The 18,698-nt window shown below is 28.9% G+C and overlaps 1 protein-coding gene and 1 long non-coding RNA gene across 2 annotated transcripts in view; one reads left to right on the top strand and one right to left on the bottom strand.

Moving 5' to 3' along the window:
• Positions 1–18,698, bottom strand: part of Glurb (metabotropic glutamate receptor B) — a 149,944-nt gene that overhangs the window by 94,607 nt on the left and 36,639 nt on the right. The gene's annotated exons all lie outside the window — the stretch shown is intronic.
• Positions 7,749–9,740, top strand: LOC145970742 (uncharacterized). Its single transcript, XR_014438584.1, has 4 exons — positions 7,749–7,901; positions 8,096–8,266; positions 8,444–8,598; positions 9,018–9,740. It is a non-coding gene; the product is annotated as an uncharacterized LOC145970742 (long non-coding RNA).

Genomic DNA, 18,698 nt, shown 5'->3' with positions numbered 1-18,698 from the left:
TCGATATGTTTTTATTAAGGCGCCTCCAGCAACACACACACAGGATACGACGCTGTAGAATCGTGCTTCGAATATAAACAGAGGTTCCTGCGCAGATACACCATAGTTCTTGGGTATCGATAAAAGTCGATTGCTGCTATGGCAATTGAACAACGAAGGTAACATACGAATTATGATTATAGTTAAAGTATTATAAATAAAAGTTATGATATTGTTATGCTACTATCTGGACGCACATGCACGCTTTTTATGTCATAATGTACTGAAGGAGACAAAATGCCACAGTATGTAAAATATTTCTAATCAATAATTTGATCATTGTTAAGAATTTCAGATTACTATTAGAGTATTATTAGTGTATACAGAATATATGGAACGTGAGATAGAAATAAAACGTCATGAGAATCTGCAATTAGATTTCAACTTTTTTCAAATTTTTATTGTATTAATATATCGTATTTTGATTCTATGATCTTTCATTTGTCAGTTATATTTTGAGAAATCAATAATTTTAATTCTATTATCTGCATTTCTTTCTTCCTTATTTATAGTGAATTTTATTAAACTGTATATCTCTCTTTTTTTCTTACTGAATCGCTTTGTAATTCTTGAAAAGAATTTATGCGATTATACATTGGGGTTGCAAAAAGAAAATAGGATAAAACTCATAGTAAATAGATCATGGCTTATATTGAAATAATAAAATAAAGTTATATAAAAACGAAATGTACATTAAACAACGATCATCTTAATTTCTGTAGTTTTTGGGTTGTAATTGTTATCTACCATAATTTATCATAAAAAATAAATATAAGAAACATAAATGGATAAATATGTACCGATTATATATGTAAATATTATGCATAGTTTTTTTTCCAATTTATTAAAATTTAATTACATACTTTTGTCTAAAACTATAATTGCAATTAATACTATCTTTTATGATGTATATTATACATATTATATAGAAAATGAACATTATCGCGATATTAAAAAATATGTATTGTATAGATTATCCCTGATTTCTAAGGAAAATTGATTAATTAAGTTCTTTAATTGTGATTTTTAATGAATTACAACTTTATCAACGAAGCATGAGATTGGTTGCTTCGTTGCTCATGATGTGGCACTTAATTATAGCCAGACGTTGGTTACAGAAATTTTCATGTTGTAGTACTTGTTCTAGCGTGGCGGATTTAATCCGCATTGTGGTGTTCATTTTCCCGAAAATGTCACTTTGGCAAATTGCTTTTTCACCACAGACAACACTCTGGTTTCTAGTAAATTATCATCCTTTTCTTTTACATTATATTGATCGTAACATATATACCGTATTCATTAATTGTTGATACTCATAGATTTGTTGTTTTATCTTTATATAAGCATTTGCATTCGTGAAATGTGCGAGGCAAGAAAATTTACATAGATTTAGTTGCCAAGATTCAATAAGATATTTTTCATTTCTTTTTAAAATTGGTTGGACTTGCTCGTGTGTGTGTGGTCTATGATATATTATTATGTTAAGTGCATCGTGACGTTAGCACAAATTGTAAGCATCTTCCTGTAAAATGAGCTTGTAATCTTCTAGTAAATTAAGCCAAGAGTAACTCAATAAGTAACAACCTTCGTTTCGGAGTGGTTATCGTTCATAATCTTGATATATGATCAAGTATTATAGTGAAATTTCTTTTGAAGTGCAAATGTCTTTATGTTGTGCTTAGAATGTCTATTCACAAGTGTCGCGTCATCTACTTTGTATGTAGTTTAATGTCGCTTGCTGATGACCGGCGTCAATCTAAGAGCGTATAATGGCTACCGAGGTGGGACTTGTGCAACTAAAGGGTTAAACTTTGGCCATTAATGTCGTGAGCATATCAACGCTTTTTGTTACATGTATTTGTCTTATTCTTTGTATAATATAATGTTAAATAATGCTTTTTACTTATTATCATCATCTAATGTTTTAAAGAGATAATTTTAAGGTTTGTAAAACAATTTTTCACTTTATTACGTTTTATTAAGTTTTATAAAGCACTTACTATTATTTTGTTTAACTATTACTTTAAAGTGCGATGTCGGGGAATATAATGTTTATTTATGATTTTATTTCTCTTTTAAACGTTAAATCTGAATCTTAATATCAAGATGTCCGATAATGTTGCTATTTACTATTATTTTATAAGTGTTGCTCGTTGCTATTTGTAATTACATTCTTGTATGCTAATAGTATTGACCTATGTATCTATATATGTACAGCTATGTATGCACGCATGTGTATGCATGCAAATATGTCCACAGTAATTCTAACATTAAACAAACGCACGTTTTTGTAATAATGCCTTAATAGTAATGGACACACAAGATTCGAAATAGCCACTTTATTCTAATAGTTAGTCGTTGTAACGAAATGATAATGTGATACGATTCGATGATAAGTAACAAATTTGATTATGGAATTAGTATGGAAGATTGGAGGCCAGTGAAATTAAGTCGCTTAAAATTCTGTCGGTGTACTCTCGAAATTCAGTTGTAATTAGCCGTAATGTTCCATTATCTCCCTACGTAACCGTTTCCCTTAAACAAAGCTAATGAGTCTAAAACGAATTTTTCTCTAATATAAAAAAATATGTGTAATGTGTGTTATATATGTTAAAGCTTTTTAAGTGTATATACAATGTAGAATTAAATTTTTTACATTCTAAATAAGATTAATATGACATATCTTTTTTTAGCACTTAATACGAAAATGATACAAGTAGTGAATATATATAGTGATATAAAAATGGCAATAGTTGGTATGAAATCCTGTAGAGTGACGTGAAAATCTGCAAAGTGATCCAGCATGATTTGGAGTAAAGATAAATGATATTGCCAATTTATATCATGGTAAATGGAAATGGCATGAAGTGATACGTGATGTGATATGACATCAAGTGCAAGAAACGTCATAAGCAAATGAGAAATTGCGAAACATGACGCGATACTTTTGTAGAAGCTATATACGCGTTGACATAAAATGATAGATACGAAATTGATACATTGCATTACCTTAAGGGAATACTATCAGAATACTGACAAACAATCCGTAATTTTTTTACAGTCACGTCCGATAATTCCGTAACTCGTGTGGTAAATGGATTTCTCGGGAATTAGACAAGAATGGACGATTCGGTCGTACATATCCGGTTGGCACTTGCTTGCACCTGCTCGGTCACCGATAAGATTATTTACAGCATGAACGAAATCGTATTACACGCATCTGTGCACGGAAATTGGCACGAACACCGTCTCTGTTCTTTTCAAAGCGACCACAAACCGACCGATATTGTCTGTGGGAGCATAGCGAAATACGTTTTGATGTGATCTTCAAATACGTGATTTCAAACTACTGTATTTTTACAGTAAGAATTTAATTAGATTTTACAATTATTATACGGAAAGCCAATTGATTTAATAATAGCTGTAATGTTTTAATTTGACGTTTATTTTTAATTCTCTATTTCTTCACGTACTTTGAAAGCATGATTAATGATTTTCACGCATATAATTAAATATTAAAGTATGAATAATTTTAATAGAATAATTTACTGTCGTTATACTCTTTACAGAATTATGTATAGCGATTTTTCTCTAATTCCTTTATCTTTTTTTGTATATATCATTAATACATAGACGGAGGTCGGCCGCGAACGAGTAGAGAGGTGACAGGCGTGGAGGTGTGGGCCGATAGGAGAAGGAAAAGAGGATGGTTGGAAGAGGAGATGAGAGTTGGGAGCGGAGGAGGAGGCGGAGGTAGACCGGGGGAGTGGATGGAAGTGGAGGCAGAGTTGGAGAGAGAAAGGTTAGAGAGTTATTTGTAACAGAAAAGCTGATGGAAAAAGTGTTGAGTTGGGAAATGGCAGATGGAGGGAGAGGCGGGAAGAGTGACGGAGATGAAGAGTGAAGATGGCGCGGGAAGCAGAAGGAAGGAGAGAGTGAAACGGCAGAGATGGAGAGTGGAGATGGCGCCAAAGGCTGGAGTAAGGAAGCGAACGACAGATGGATGGCGCCAGAGGCTGGAAGAAGGAAGCGGGGGATAGAGAGATCGATGCGTAGATCGATTGAGGTGATGAAGAGTACGAGAGTGTTAGTTAATAAACAAAAAGACGGACAGCAGGATGGAGGGTGGAGAGCTAGTGGAGGAGGTCAGGGAGCTGAGGAAGGTGATGGTGGAGATGGTATTGATACTGAGGAGGCTTTACAGTCATGTACGGTACAGGAAGGAAAAGGGAAAGGAGAGGATGAGAGCGGAGGGAATAAATACGAGGAAGGAAGAGAGACAGGACGGAGGAAACAAGGGAGAAAAGAGAGAAGAGGGAGAGGTGGAGAGGAAGCGGTCAACCACGAAAAGGAAACATAGGCGGGAGAAGGAGGATCAGGAGCCAGGCGGGAGACAGAGGGGACGAGGGAAGGAGGGCAAGGAGGGGGAGGATGCGTAGAGAGGGTGAGGGTAATTTAGAATGTAATGGTCGCACAAGGGCCAGGTCGGGGGGGGAGAAATTGTTCCTTTTAGTTTGTGAGAGGTTCGGGTACGCTCCTCAAAAAAGCGCCTTCAAACCCCAAGGGGATGAATAAAGATATTGAATTAATACATAGACTATCCCTGGTATTAACTATAGGATACTATGCAGAGTATTAAATTCTGCGGTACAGCCGATAGACGTGTATCCTGCTCAAATTCATAGTTGATTATCGAATGCGCCGGAGTATTACTCCTGAAATGCATCGATATTGATCAAGGGTTGTTACATCTGTACGATGTGCACTTGAGTGAAAATATATTAATGAATTGGCGCAACATATAATCATATTTAAAAATTCAAGATATTTCATAATAGAAACTAATCAATGTAATTAGTAAAGATAATGTTATTTGCTGTTTTCTTTAATGGTATTATTAAAAAGTTTTGAAGAAATGTATTTCTAGGATAAAAACTGTAATATTTAATTTTGCTAATATCTCAGATACAAATAAAAGTAGCATTGCCCCATTAAATTAATATAACAGTTAAAATAACAGACTGTCTTTTGGATATAATATGAAGCTATTTTTTAGTAAAGTTCAACATCTTTTTATTATTATTGGTATTATGCATTTTTTGTAAAAAAAAACAGTCTCAACAATCGCGATAGCATACTTCATCATGTTGTCTTCTACGAGTGATTGCTTCTGGGAATAGAGAAAGAGGATGAAGTGAATACTTGTCATTCCTATCGCTTTCATTCTACGTATGCGTAGGATGAAATTTGTTATATTGCCATTTCTCTTTTTTCCAGAGATAAGAAAATCAGCATTAGATTAATTTAAATGCAACATGAATTGAGATTGATCATCTGAACTATCTGAAAGTTATTTTATCATATTATGTGAATTATAACGTATAATGTGAATTGTAATTATCTTTTAAAATCTTTTTTTATAATATTTTTTTATAATATTATATTTTTTTATAATATTTTTACATAATATCGACGTCTGTACCTTGATATCAAGTAAAGAGTCAGATAATGCATTTGAATTTTATTAAAATATGAAAAAACTACAAATTTTAATCATTTTGTGCAAACAAATGCAATGGAAGATATGATAAAATATCTAAAGACAAAATAATTTTAGATTGAAGTATGTATTTCAGTTTAAATAATGCGAATACATATTAATTGATTTGAAAGAAAATATACAAAATTATATAATAAAGTATTGAGAAGTATTAAGAAGTAGTACATAGATTCAATTTAGATTGTATTTTATAATGCATATGCAATTTGTAAACTAACATAGATATACAAATAATATAATAAGATAAAACAAAACATAAATCAGTTATATATTTATATAGTTTTAATATTTATTAATATTTATAAACGATAAAAATTCATTATTCATTTTTTTATAAGTATCGTTGCTAAAATATAAATATACATATTTTATAGCACAGTCAGTACATATGCATGCATCGAAATAGAAGTTAAGGCAAAAATATTTATAACAAATATAACATTTTATTTTGTTAGAGAAAATACTTAAAAATAGTAAAGCAAGCAAAAATTTTACACATTCGATTTATATTCAGCTCAATATTGAAATATTGATATTGATATTGTAAAAAAAAAAATAAAAAAAGATTTGCACTTATACGGAAAATGAAATTTTATGGTTTTTATAATAAACGAGACAAGAAGTTCAATATATGTGAATCATAAGAAATGAAAAAAATGAAAATTTTATGAAAATATCGATTTTATATTGGAGAGTGTTTCTTCAAGACTACTGTGGGAGCTATAAAAATTGAAATACAAAGACAATACGCCAGATTCGAACCAGATTGGATAATTTTACATCAAAAACCGATTCAGATGTATATTTCGTTCTAGTTATGAAGAGTACATGGTGGATATTTTATTATGTATAGTTACGATACAAATATCTTTTATTACATTTAATGGTTATATATATATATATATATATATATATATATATATATATTTCTTATGTCTATATACAATTAATTCGGGAATGTCAATTTATTATAGAATCTTATGTTAAAACGTAATTATACATAAACGAAATACTTGCCGATAATCATAATGTCTAATGAATATTCATAATGAGTAAGCTATCTTCTGACACGCTTTGTAAGACATAAATTGAAATGGCTTGTTTAATCACAATTACGAGAAGTTAGCTTATAGATCGACCTTTGTACCTTTGCAAGTCAAAGCATCTAAAAGCTAATGGCACTGGACAAAGTTACTAGTTTCAGCTCAATCCTACCATTTGAGAGTGAAGTGATTCGAAGCAAAGCCAGCTATGAAGCATTCGCTTCGTTGCCATTGCTTGTATTGAATTGGAAAATCAACGCATGCAAGTGGCAGTCGAGAAGAATATTAAATATTGTGCGATAGCATAAAGGTGAGTTTAAAGTTACCTATGCATTCAGTTTGTTTCACAATATCGAAATAGTACTGTGGAAAAATAAAACATTTCGCAATATTCCGGCAATGCATTTGAAAGAAACAATGGAAATGATAACTTTCCCCTTGTTATCAGGTATCCTTGTTATTAGAGTTGTATGGATATTAGAGTGAATTTGCGTTCAATAGAATATTTTAATATTGAAAAATAAAGTGTATATATATCTTATCGTATACGTAAAAGTAATTATCGATGATATATTCCACGATTTATTATATGTATATAATAAATTATCACAAATTATTAATTGATAATTCCCTGTGTTAAAAGTGTCGATTTTTTCGAAAAAAAACTGATTTGAAACGATCTTTTAAGAAATTTAATTCTTATAAACTCTCTTTTCATTTAATCAAAATTTAATTTATTAAAAAACATGCATGTTTTGTGTATGTGTTGTAAATTGTATACTTCTATACATTAGTCAACTGTCGCAGTTACGCTAACTTTGGACCTTCTACAATTTCCCAGTTGTGCTCTCCCACACAGCACATGATATCGTACGAATATTCTATATTCATTCTGTGAATGTACGTACTGTACGTAATATACTGAGAACATCTCTATAATATCTTGTGTAGTATATTATTTTTCGTATATTCACAGGATATTATCAGAACATCTTGTGTAGTATATTATTTTTCGTATATTCTCGTATATTCTCAGAATGTACTTTTAATATCTCTTATAGTATATTATTTTTCGTATATTCTCATAATATACTATTAAATTACGTGCATTTTTACTTATGATCGGATATGTATGCCATTTTGGATACGTAATTTCCGCTATTGCCGTCATTTGTCTTTTCCTTCTTCTTCTTCACTGACCACGTGCAAGTGCTATGTGCAATCTGGTGCAATTATATTACGATTGTGATTAATCGCAGGTAATCCTTTTTATTTTCAAATAAATTAAATGTAAAAAGGGTATTTTATAAAAGCTATTCAATGATTTATTAATACTTCATAATTATAAACACACAAATTAACCTCATTAATGCAAATTATAACCTCACAATCGAATATTATAATGTATCAAAAATATGTATTTTTATGTGAAATTCTTATTATTATGTTACAGCATTTGCACAAAAAAGGATGTCATTATCAATTGTCGTATATTATATCAATTATCATTTTGTGATCTCTGCAGAATCTTTCTAAAGAAAAAGTATCTCCGCATACACACATATATATATATAGATGGGATATGTAAAAAATAAAAGTAAAACTCTGGATTCGCAAAAATCAAGTGAGTTTTATAACATATTTTAATTATATAGTGTGCGATTAAGTAAGAGCTAAGTTATTACTGCAATTAATTTTTAAAATTATTTTAAAAGTTAATTGCAGTAACAACATAGAGCTTATTAAATATATGTTAGATATTAAATGTATTCTTATGTGAAATTATTATTATATGTTACAGCGTTTGCACAAAAAGAACATTATTATCAACTTCGTGATCTAATACTTTCTGGGAAATAAGAAAAATTATATACATATATATACGTGGGATATTTACAATATATATTTAAAACAAGGAAATATAAACTGCGGACTCAACAAATCACAACAAATCAAGTAAGATTTAATGATATTTTTTAGTGTAAGTAAACTAGCTGTTATTGCAATTACTTGTAAAACGATTTAAAATTACTAAAGTCTTATTTAAATTCACTACTACACTAAATTATTTTATATTTTACAAAAATGTTTACGTATCAAATATATAATTATGTATATATAATTTAACTGGAAAGTACTAATTAATGCTAATGTTAGAGGCAAAATGAATTTAAAAATAACTAAAATTTATTTATTAAATTACTTAGAAATGTTCCAATTGTTTTATATGTTTATAGTTTTAAACGCTCATCTGTATACATATATTGTAGAAATGAGGTCGAAATTTTTTTTTCAATATTTAACTTGAAATTTTAAAAAAATTAAAGAAATTTTATTTATCAATAATTCATAAACAATTTTAAAAACTTTTCCAGGTGCAGTAAGAAAATTGCACATCAATGCTACAGACGAACAGATTTCAGCTCCAATAAAAATATGGTTGGCTCATGCCAAAGAGCGTATGCAGAGACAAACATTGAATAGTGAAAAGGACTAAAATAGTACTTCGTTGAATTTTTCTTCAGTCTTTTCTTGAATCTTTATAATTTATAATTTGTTTTGAGTTATTGTTGACAACGTTTATAATTACGGTGATTATCCGTCCTTTATTTTAAGTAGCTATTCTTTAGATTTATTCATTTTTCAAAACTCACACACAATTTTGTCCTAAGTTTTCTTTTGTTTTATCAGTACTAAAATTTTTTTAGTGAATGTTATAATGTATGTAAACTCTTTTATATTCATTAAGAAGAATTCTATGAAAATCTCGCCGGTGGGTGCTGGGACTGTCAATTTTTAAATGACAGAGTCCGCACCGACGAGATTTTTAGAGTTTAAATATATATATAATATAGCTAAACATATAAACTATAAAAATGTCATGTTTATGTAAATGTTTAATAGTATGTGTTAAAGTGTTTCATATATATAAAGTATATTATAAATATATAAAAGAATAAAATTTTATAATAAATAATAATAAGTAAAATGTTTATATAAAAAAATATAAAAGTGCAATTATATGTTCAAATAATATATGTGCAATTATAACATATATTTAAGAAATTTGAATAAAAAGATTTTATATGTGAACAAAATGTTATTTTACACCAATAATCCATTTATAGTATAAATATAAATGGATTATATATATATGTACCGTAAACACTCGAAATCTGTTTTTCCGTATACTTAGTAGTCAAAATTTGCATATTTTTACTAGTAAGTATATGAAAAAACGGATATGGGGTGTTTACGGTAACATATATCATTTATATTTATATATAAAATATAGAAAATATAAGTTAATCTATAGAATGTCTTGAGTATATTATTAGTACATTATTAGTACATATATGTATATACCAATGTCATACTCAAGACATTCTATAGATATACTTATTATATACTAAAAGATATTTTCAGTATGTACTGAGAAGCAGGAAAAATCGGACATAGTAGCATTCTTAGTACATACTCAGTATATCGCAGTATGTATTTCGAATGTTCCTAGAACATACGCAATATACTTTTGTGATATTCTCAGAACATTCTCGGAATTTACATGTGCTGTGTGGGGCTATATTTTACGACGTCCTTATCATTTCAGTGATACAACCTTGTTACCATTTCGTGACATCTGCAAATTTAATTTACGACAACTAAAACTTGTCATTCTTTCTTGTATCATAAAATCGCCAACATTAATATGCACAGTAAATTATGCCAACATATGATTCTGTTCTGTAAGTTATATTTATTCGGCGGCAAATTGGTATAATGATATATTATCGTATTAAATATAATATGATACAAACTTCGATATTAATGTGAATAGAAGTTACGTCGATTTGCGCGCCCGAGGAGCGATAAACGAATGACGGACGACCACCAAGGATTAATCGTCACATAGCGTCGTAAATTTTAAGGAACGATTATTGATACCGAGGGAAATCCCCTGCATCATAAATGTCGTAAATGTCTCGTTCGTTCGTTAAATAAATTTTTGTTTATGACCTTTTGAAAATAATTTATGCATACTTTCGCGGCATTTTTCGGTTGACATATAATTAAGATTTAATTATTAACATTTAGTTATATTCACAAACATATAATTAAAATTTAACTATTAGCATTTATCCCTACCGTATTTCTTTAAAGAAAAAATTATAGTGTGTTGGTAGGAATTCCTATTTTTATATTACCAACTAATAGTGTCCGACCGAAACTAAGTTTTGCAGCCGAAACCGAAACCGAAACCGAATCTTTTTTTTAAGTCAATTTTATTCAATATTATACTCATTTATTGTACTTATATTATACTCATTTTATTAGGAAATATAGTTATTTATTTAAAATAAAAAGACACATTAATAATTACATTTTTTAAACATATTTTATACATATATTAATGGTTTATCTTTTATAAATGTTTATAATTGATAACATGTAGAGAATAGTTAGGGGACAGTTTTTTTTAAGATTAATATCTTACATATTAATTATATAGGGATCACTATATATAGCTCACATAAAAAAACATACATAAATTATTATTTTTATCAGTAAAACAAAACAATAAACTCTTCTTCGAAATAAAAAAAAATATAAAATATAAAAAATTAAAAACAAAACAGAATATTAGGAAAACTTCTTTCACCTTTAGCTAAAAGTGTGGCCCATATAAAATAACATACTTAAATTATTATTGTTAATTATTACTATTATCTATTATCATTACTGTTATCAGTAAAAGTAAAACAATAAACTCTTCGAAATAAAAAAAAATAAATAAAAAAATATAAAAAATTAAGAAGAAGAACAGAATATTAGAAAAACATTTAACCTTTAGCTTAAAGATTCTTATTAATTAACTAATCATTATAATTAAACAGTCTTATGTTGTACGTTAAAAATAACAACTTTTGAGCATTTTCGCCTAACAAATTAATTATTGAATTATTGTATTACTATATTAAAAGCTAATATCTTATCTCTAATCACAAATGCGCGAATATATGTACGTAACGCAGACAACGGTAGCAACGAAGTGAATTGAAAGGCACGAGTCCGGGCGCACTACGTAGTTTCGGTTAGAGCCGAAGATTCGGCCGTTTTTTGGCCGAAACCGAAACTTCGGCCGAACCATGTATTTTGGGCCGAAACTGGCCGTAACCAAAACCGAAACCGAATCTTCGGTCGGACACTACCAACTAATATAATATTTTCTTTATTTATACTAACTTTATTTAATGATCCGATTTTTTTAAAGATACGCTATGTAGTTTATTTGAAGAAGGATTCTGACATAATCGATTATGACATCGATCTTATGATGAAAGAAGTTTTTACGTTCTTGGTATGTGTTGTTTGTTTAGAGCTTCGTCTTTATGTTCTTGATTAAGAAGATAACTATAGTCGTAAACTGATGGAAATACACATTGCAGGATAATATCGGATCGTCCAGGCTAAGTATATCGTAAGGAATCATATAAAAGTCTATTCCGTGCTCTCTCTCTCCCTTTCTCTCTCTCTCTCTCTCTCCTCTCTTTTTTGCATTCACAAAGATAAAGCTCGATTTAACAAATCCGATTATGAGTAATAACATTTAATATATAGTTTTTAAGAAAATTTATTATAAGAATTATATATTTTTTTATATTCCGATGCAAATCGTAATATTTAAAATTTCAATGTTTTTACGAAAGCTCAGTAATTGAATTTTTCCTGATATTATGATTTAATCTTTAATATTCTATGTTATTTGGTTTTATGTTTAAATATTTTCGTTGATTTTATCATAATTATAATTTGTTTGAGACTTTCTTCACGAAAAAGAAACATAAAATTTCTTGTTGTGTCTTATTACTAATTTAATGTTGGTATTTTTCTCAAATTGCCTTTCATCTATGCACGGTATGCCAGTCAAGCTGATTATATCTCGCGTTTTAGCATAGTCCACTCTTTGTTCTCTTTGTTTCTTTAAAATAGACCGGCGGCCGACCCAATTCATCCGCTTTTTACTGCAAAGACATAAACCGAATCCTCCATTCAGCACATTGTCATTGACCGTTTCAGTGAGAGGTGCTTGACAAGTTCCTCGATTAAAAAGCTTCGTCTAATAATACAATTGCATTATACATAAGAAAATATCGTTCTCTAAAAAAAGCTATCTGTCGTAACTATAATTACGAGTAGGTAGTAACGATACAATTTAAACTTAACGATTTAACTACAATCTTTTTTTTTCATTTGAAATATTCAGTTATATTTTACTAGTGGGATTATATTTTTCTGTTTATGCTTGCTTGAAGCGGAAAGAATTAAAAGAAAAGTTTGTAATGATCGTCAATAAGAATGACGTTAGTTAAGTGATAAAAAGAGATGTCAAAGTTACATTCGGGAGCGTAGTGTTTTTAAAATCCACTTGTCGTTTCACAAGTTATTATACAGTTATTGAGAAAATATTGTCGAAAAGAAAATATTGTCAAAAAGAAATATGTGCGAAATTAAAATCAGATGAGTGTATTCTCTTGGAGTAGTTGGAACGTTTATTTTTTGCGCAACATAAAATTTAATTTAGTTTAATATATCACGTACAGAAAAAAAATCAATAGCGATAATTTGCATCACACGTGATCGTCCTTATAAATCGGTCGGCTGATCTTTCTGCATAATCTCTTCTTGTCATGAAATTCGTGTTATCTATTTTACAGCCTCATAACCGAATAGTAGCTTCTCTATATCTTCCGTCTCATCATTTTTCGTTCCTGTTACGTATTCTTTAGTCTTGTTAATCCTAAAGGTGGCAAACAAATATACAATTTCTAAAAATTTGTCGGAAATGAAATAAATTTTTCAAAATAGGCGGAAAAGAGAAATATTTAATATTACACGTCTGCAAGATATTCCGACTTAAAATTTATCTTTTGGATTTTCATAATTTTCATTGATATCAGCTTTTCAATTTTTAATATTCAAAATATATATTAATGTTCAAAATATATATATATATATATATGTATATATTTTTTTTTCATACTTTTATTAAAGATAATCGAGTAATCAAACAGTATTAAAATTAAAATAATGTGTGTGTGTGTGTGCACCTAATATTATAAAATTATCAATATAATTTTTAAAATGTTACTCTAACACAAATTATTTGTATATCTTTTATTTTGTCAGGGTGTTTTAAAAATTTAATATGATTATAATCCTTCTTTCACTTTAAATCTAATTTTTGTTTTTATCAATATTTATCTTCTTATAATCTATTCTTATAACCTATTCTTATAATCTATTTTAATATTTATTTGCTTTTATATCGGCTATAAATTGTTTTGATATTAATGAACTATTTAGATTCCTGAACGGTGGATGCCATTAGCTAGCACATTCTTCGTCAGCAATCCGGCGACTTGGGAAATAAATCTCGTATTGTCCTCGATTTTCTCTGTAAGTTATTGACCGAAAAAGATATATGTTTGTCTAATCTTTTTCTTATTATAAATTATAAATATTTTTTCATTGCTTAACTGATAAAAAGAATTGTCTGTCTATATATTTAAAAAATTTTTTAAACACTATTTTGTGTGTATGGTTTTAATTTAATAAGTTTGTGATTAATTAAAGCTATCATAATTAAAAATGTAAAAATACCATAATTATTATGAAGATTTTTTCAAATTTTTATTTCTTATTTTTTTAGATTTTTTTAAAATCCTTTGAATATGTAATATCTAATATTTTTATTAATTATATTACCTAAGGAATACAAAATTAAACATAAGAAATAAATTAAAATTAAAATCTATTTTGCTTTTTTCTTCAATTATATTTATTTATTATTATATATTTTATATATAAATGAAAACTATAAATAAGAAAGAAAGGAGCGAAATTCAAGCATTAAGGTACAAGAAACACATTCTTCTGTTAAGAGTTAAAGCAAATTACAATTGTAATAAGAGCATCGGAATCGTTAAGAGACGCTCGAGCAAATGTGATGTTCTTCTGCACTTTACTAATTGCATGAGGCAACGTTATTCGTTTTTGAACCGACATGTACACAAATAATTAAAAATATTTTTTCTCTTTTTTTATAGCAAATAAAATTCATTCGGATCGTTTGCAGCCTCACCGGGGATCGAACTGTTCTATAACGATCACACCAATTACGCAAATGAATGTAAAATTCATACAGCCAACATTAATTTCGACGCAACCCTTCGCTGTTACCGTCATTTTGTCGGAATATCCCGTTAGAACGGCTACTTCATAACGTAATTCAGGTGCCAATTTCACGCACTTTTTCAGCCTTTTTCTCTACTGTCAACGTTTCCGTCAATTCCACATATTTTTCGTCAGCTGACAATCGGTGCTCTTTTTTTGTGTTACCATTTTCCTTTATAGGAGACGCATGATCGATGCGGCGGATACTTTCGTAATGTTTTGTGCGTAACCATATATCAACGTCATTCGTCAATATGTGTACCTTCGCGTTTTTGGTCGGAAATCGAATAAGATGGCAATCGAAATAATAATTACGCTGCTTTTTGCAGAGAAAGTAGGAATGTATGAAAGATATATCATTCATCGAGATACTTTTGATAAATTGATATTCTCCATTTTGTAAAGCTTAATTGTTTAGTCTAATATTACATCCCTTTACGATAATTACCTATCTATTTATTTTACGATAATAAACTAAATCTGACTAAACGCTAATAAAAATAATTTGGTTAAAAGATCCCAGTGAGCAATAAGTTATCAAAAAGAGTTCTAAGAGTACTAAGGTTTAAGAGTTGGACGTCTGAAAACGCCATCTGAATGATAACATAATGATATCAGTGAGTTCTCTAATGCGTCGATTTTAGAGGAAAAAAAGACTTCATATACATGACATCTAAAAGAATACTGTAGCATGACTTCTTATAAATGTCATCTAAAAGAGTACTGCAAAATGACTTCTTTTAAATGTTAAGAAAATGTTACTATTACCCAATAAACATATGATGGTATATTATACGTTTAAATCAAGTATTTACAGAAGGTCTAAATGTGATAGATTTACCCAATAAACACATGATGGAATATTAAACATTTATTAAACGTAAAGTTAGTATAAATGTGGTATAAGGCCCAGTTCCACAATCCAGTTAACCTGAGTTTAAGTGGCGAATGTACCAATCAGGACCCAGTTTAACGAATTAAACTCGGGTTAACTCGAGTTGTGGAACTGGGCCTAAGTATATCAGATAAACGTTTTAATTTTTATGGTTTTTATACAATCGTATAATATATGATAATGATATCCGTTTTCATTACGTTCCGTTTATTACGTTTGCATAAAACAAAACGGATTTTATGCGTTGAAAAATATTATATAAGAATACGAAAAGAAACGTTTAGTTTCTAGAATGTATCTGCGTCTATTTTATTTCTTCAAATCGTATATTTATGTAATCGAAGAAACGTTTATTGAAAACGTATATAATTTATGAGAAAAATCTCATTTATAAATGTTTACAAAATTCTATTCTATAAATGGTATAATCTAAGTCTTAAAAACGTTAATAAATTGTTGCACGAATAATATATACACACCTGATTTTACAACTAAAATATTATACGACTAATAAACATTTTATTATTATATATATTTAACTCAAAATATGGTCAAATATATATAATAATAAAATATGTTGATAAATAACTTTAGTTGACTTCTATTTTGTTAATTCAATGCTAAAATTAGCTAAATAACAAAAAATGTGTTTTAATTAACAAAATAAGTGATTAAGACACTTGAATCAATTAGTTGAATGGGTATAGTTGCATGAACACCATTATGTGTTACTGGAACTAAAAAGATATGTTGAATGAACTGAATCAAAATCTGAGTAACTGCACATATTGTTAAACTAAAAAATTTGGAAAAACAATTTTGATGGTTTGAAACAATCAAATATTCCATTTTATTAATCTTGTTCGCATGTTACGATGAACTAAATCTTCAGTTAGATACAAGATATATTACAACTAATAGTCTGAACTTAATGTAACGAAATAATGATTTGAGAGAAATCATAAAACAATTAAATACAATTTATACATTTAGTTAATTGAATCAATTATTGTATTGAATTTTCTCGACATTGTTGTATCATTTCAAGACCAAAATTAGTTGAATTAAATACGATAATATTCATATACTTCCACGAGCTTCACGCCTCGCCTCTAGATGGCAAAAAGGAAAACACCTAACCCGAAAGTGACATTTATCTAAGACAGTAATATAAGGCCGCGACACAGGTCCCACGAATCACGGCTTATCGATTAAAGAGCGATATTATAGCCGCATCTCCTATAGCTTTTGCAAGGAGCTCCAGAGCTCCATGTAATTAAGCAAACGGTTAATTTTTTTTTAATTCCATCATATATGTATCTATACACAGAGAGCATTAAATCGATCAAGTTTTTGAGAAATGACATTAAAATAAAAATTTAGTAGTTAGCTAACTTGACGAAAAATTATTCTGTTTTTAATGGATATATTGTCATAAGGATTATATATTCGCTCAAAACATTGAAACATATACACAGAAGAACAACTCATTTACTTCGCCCAAACAGATTTCTAGTTCTCACTATATCTATATATTTCAGTTGATCTAAAATAATATTTAGTTCAATTAACTACTTTTCATTATTTCAAACAATTATGTAATCTTATTATTCGGCCTGTATATGCTGTTGGCAGCCCGTGACCGCCGGATTTAGTTAATTCAACAAAATTTTCAATGTTTTTACAAAATTTTTTTCTCAGTGTATATATATATATAAAATATAATACACGCGCGCGCGCACGTACGTGTGTGTGTGTGTGTGTGTGTGTGTGTGTGTGTGTATAGTTTTAAAAAGATATTGTTTATTGCTTCTACATTTTTTGTTGAAAATAAGCAATATTTTTTTATCTTTTCTTATCTTGATTTATTTAAAAAGAGTTTATTATAGAACGAAGATGTCTTGTGATAATTTCCCGAAAAGAAAATAAAGACGCAGCGAAATCAACAGTTCGCGTTTTAGCGCATAGATATTGAAATTTTTATTATATGTTAGGAATTGTATGCACATCGATTTTAAGGTTGCATTTCTCCGATGAACACAGTATTGTAGCATTATATTAAAAATAAAAATGGAATTATGTTATGGCTTTTTTTGTTTCTTGCTAAAAAATTGCAATCTTATTTGATCGAAAAATGTAATTTTTTATAAAAATTTGTAAATATTACAAAAATTTTATTTTCAACATTGCTTACATTATTCCATATTTTATTATCTAGAATACATGTTCCATATTTTATCTGGAAATGTTTGCTTGATTATTTATCAAAATTAAAGAAATACAGTATTTTATTATTTTATTTAATTTAAATTGTTTAATAAATGCATTAAAAAAGGATTAAGATATCATCCTGAATAGAGATGTTAAAATTATCAATTTTTATTGAAATTTTTTTTTATAATGTACAATGAAATTTAGGCTAGATAAGAGAGTTGGAAAATTTGGATTAATGCAATGTTATGAATGCTCGCTTTTGGACTTTAAGTCAACCGAGTCGATGATTGTGTTCGAATGCACAAGAAAAAGTTAAAAGGATCTAATATAAACCAAACTCAGAGAAAAAGAAACTAATGTTACTAGCCGGCGGGAAAACTCGCTTCATCCCCTTACCAGCCATATAAAAGTTGAAAGTCGTCACGTCTATTCCTATCCACCAGAGATCTGCCAAACAAACTTATCGTGATATCGTAAAACATACCAAATGGAAAATGCAATGATGGGGAGATATACGATGAAAAACTCGATGGGATTTTTCGTTTTTTGAAAAGAAAGCGCGGTGAAGATCGTAACGATGCCCGGAATCGGATGAGTATAAGAGGGGTTGGAGCACCGAGGAACTATTTTATCCTTCTATTCCTTATTCGTTCCTTTTTTGTGCAAAGTGCATCTCATAACGCGGAAATTGCTGAGTGCATTTACTAAAAGT

This window comes from Camponotus vicinus, unplaced genomic scaffold (assembly GCF_025532165.1).
Source record: "Camponotus vicinus isolate PSW18456_S1 unplaced genomic scaffold, iyCamVici1.0 SCAF_4, whole genome shotgun sequence".
Classification (NCBI taxonomy): domain Eukaryota; kingdom Metazoa; phylum Arthropoda; class Insecta; order Hymenoptera; family Formicidae; genus Camponotus; species Camponotus vicinus.
The sequence above is the reverse complement of the archived record's forward strand: the minus strand, read 5'-3'. Positions and strand labels throughout refer to the sequence as shown.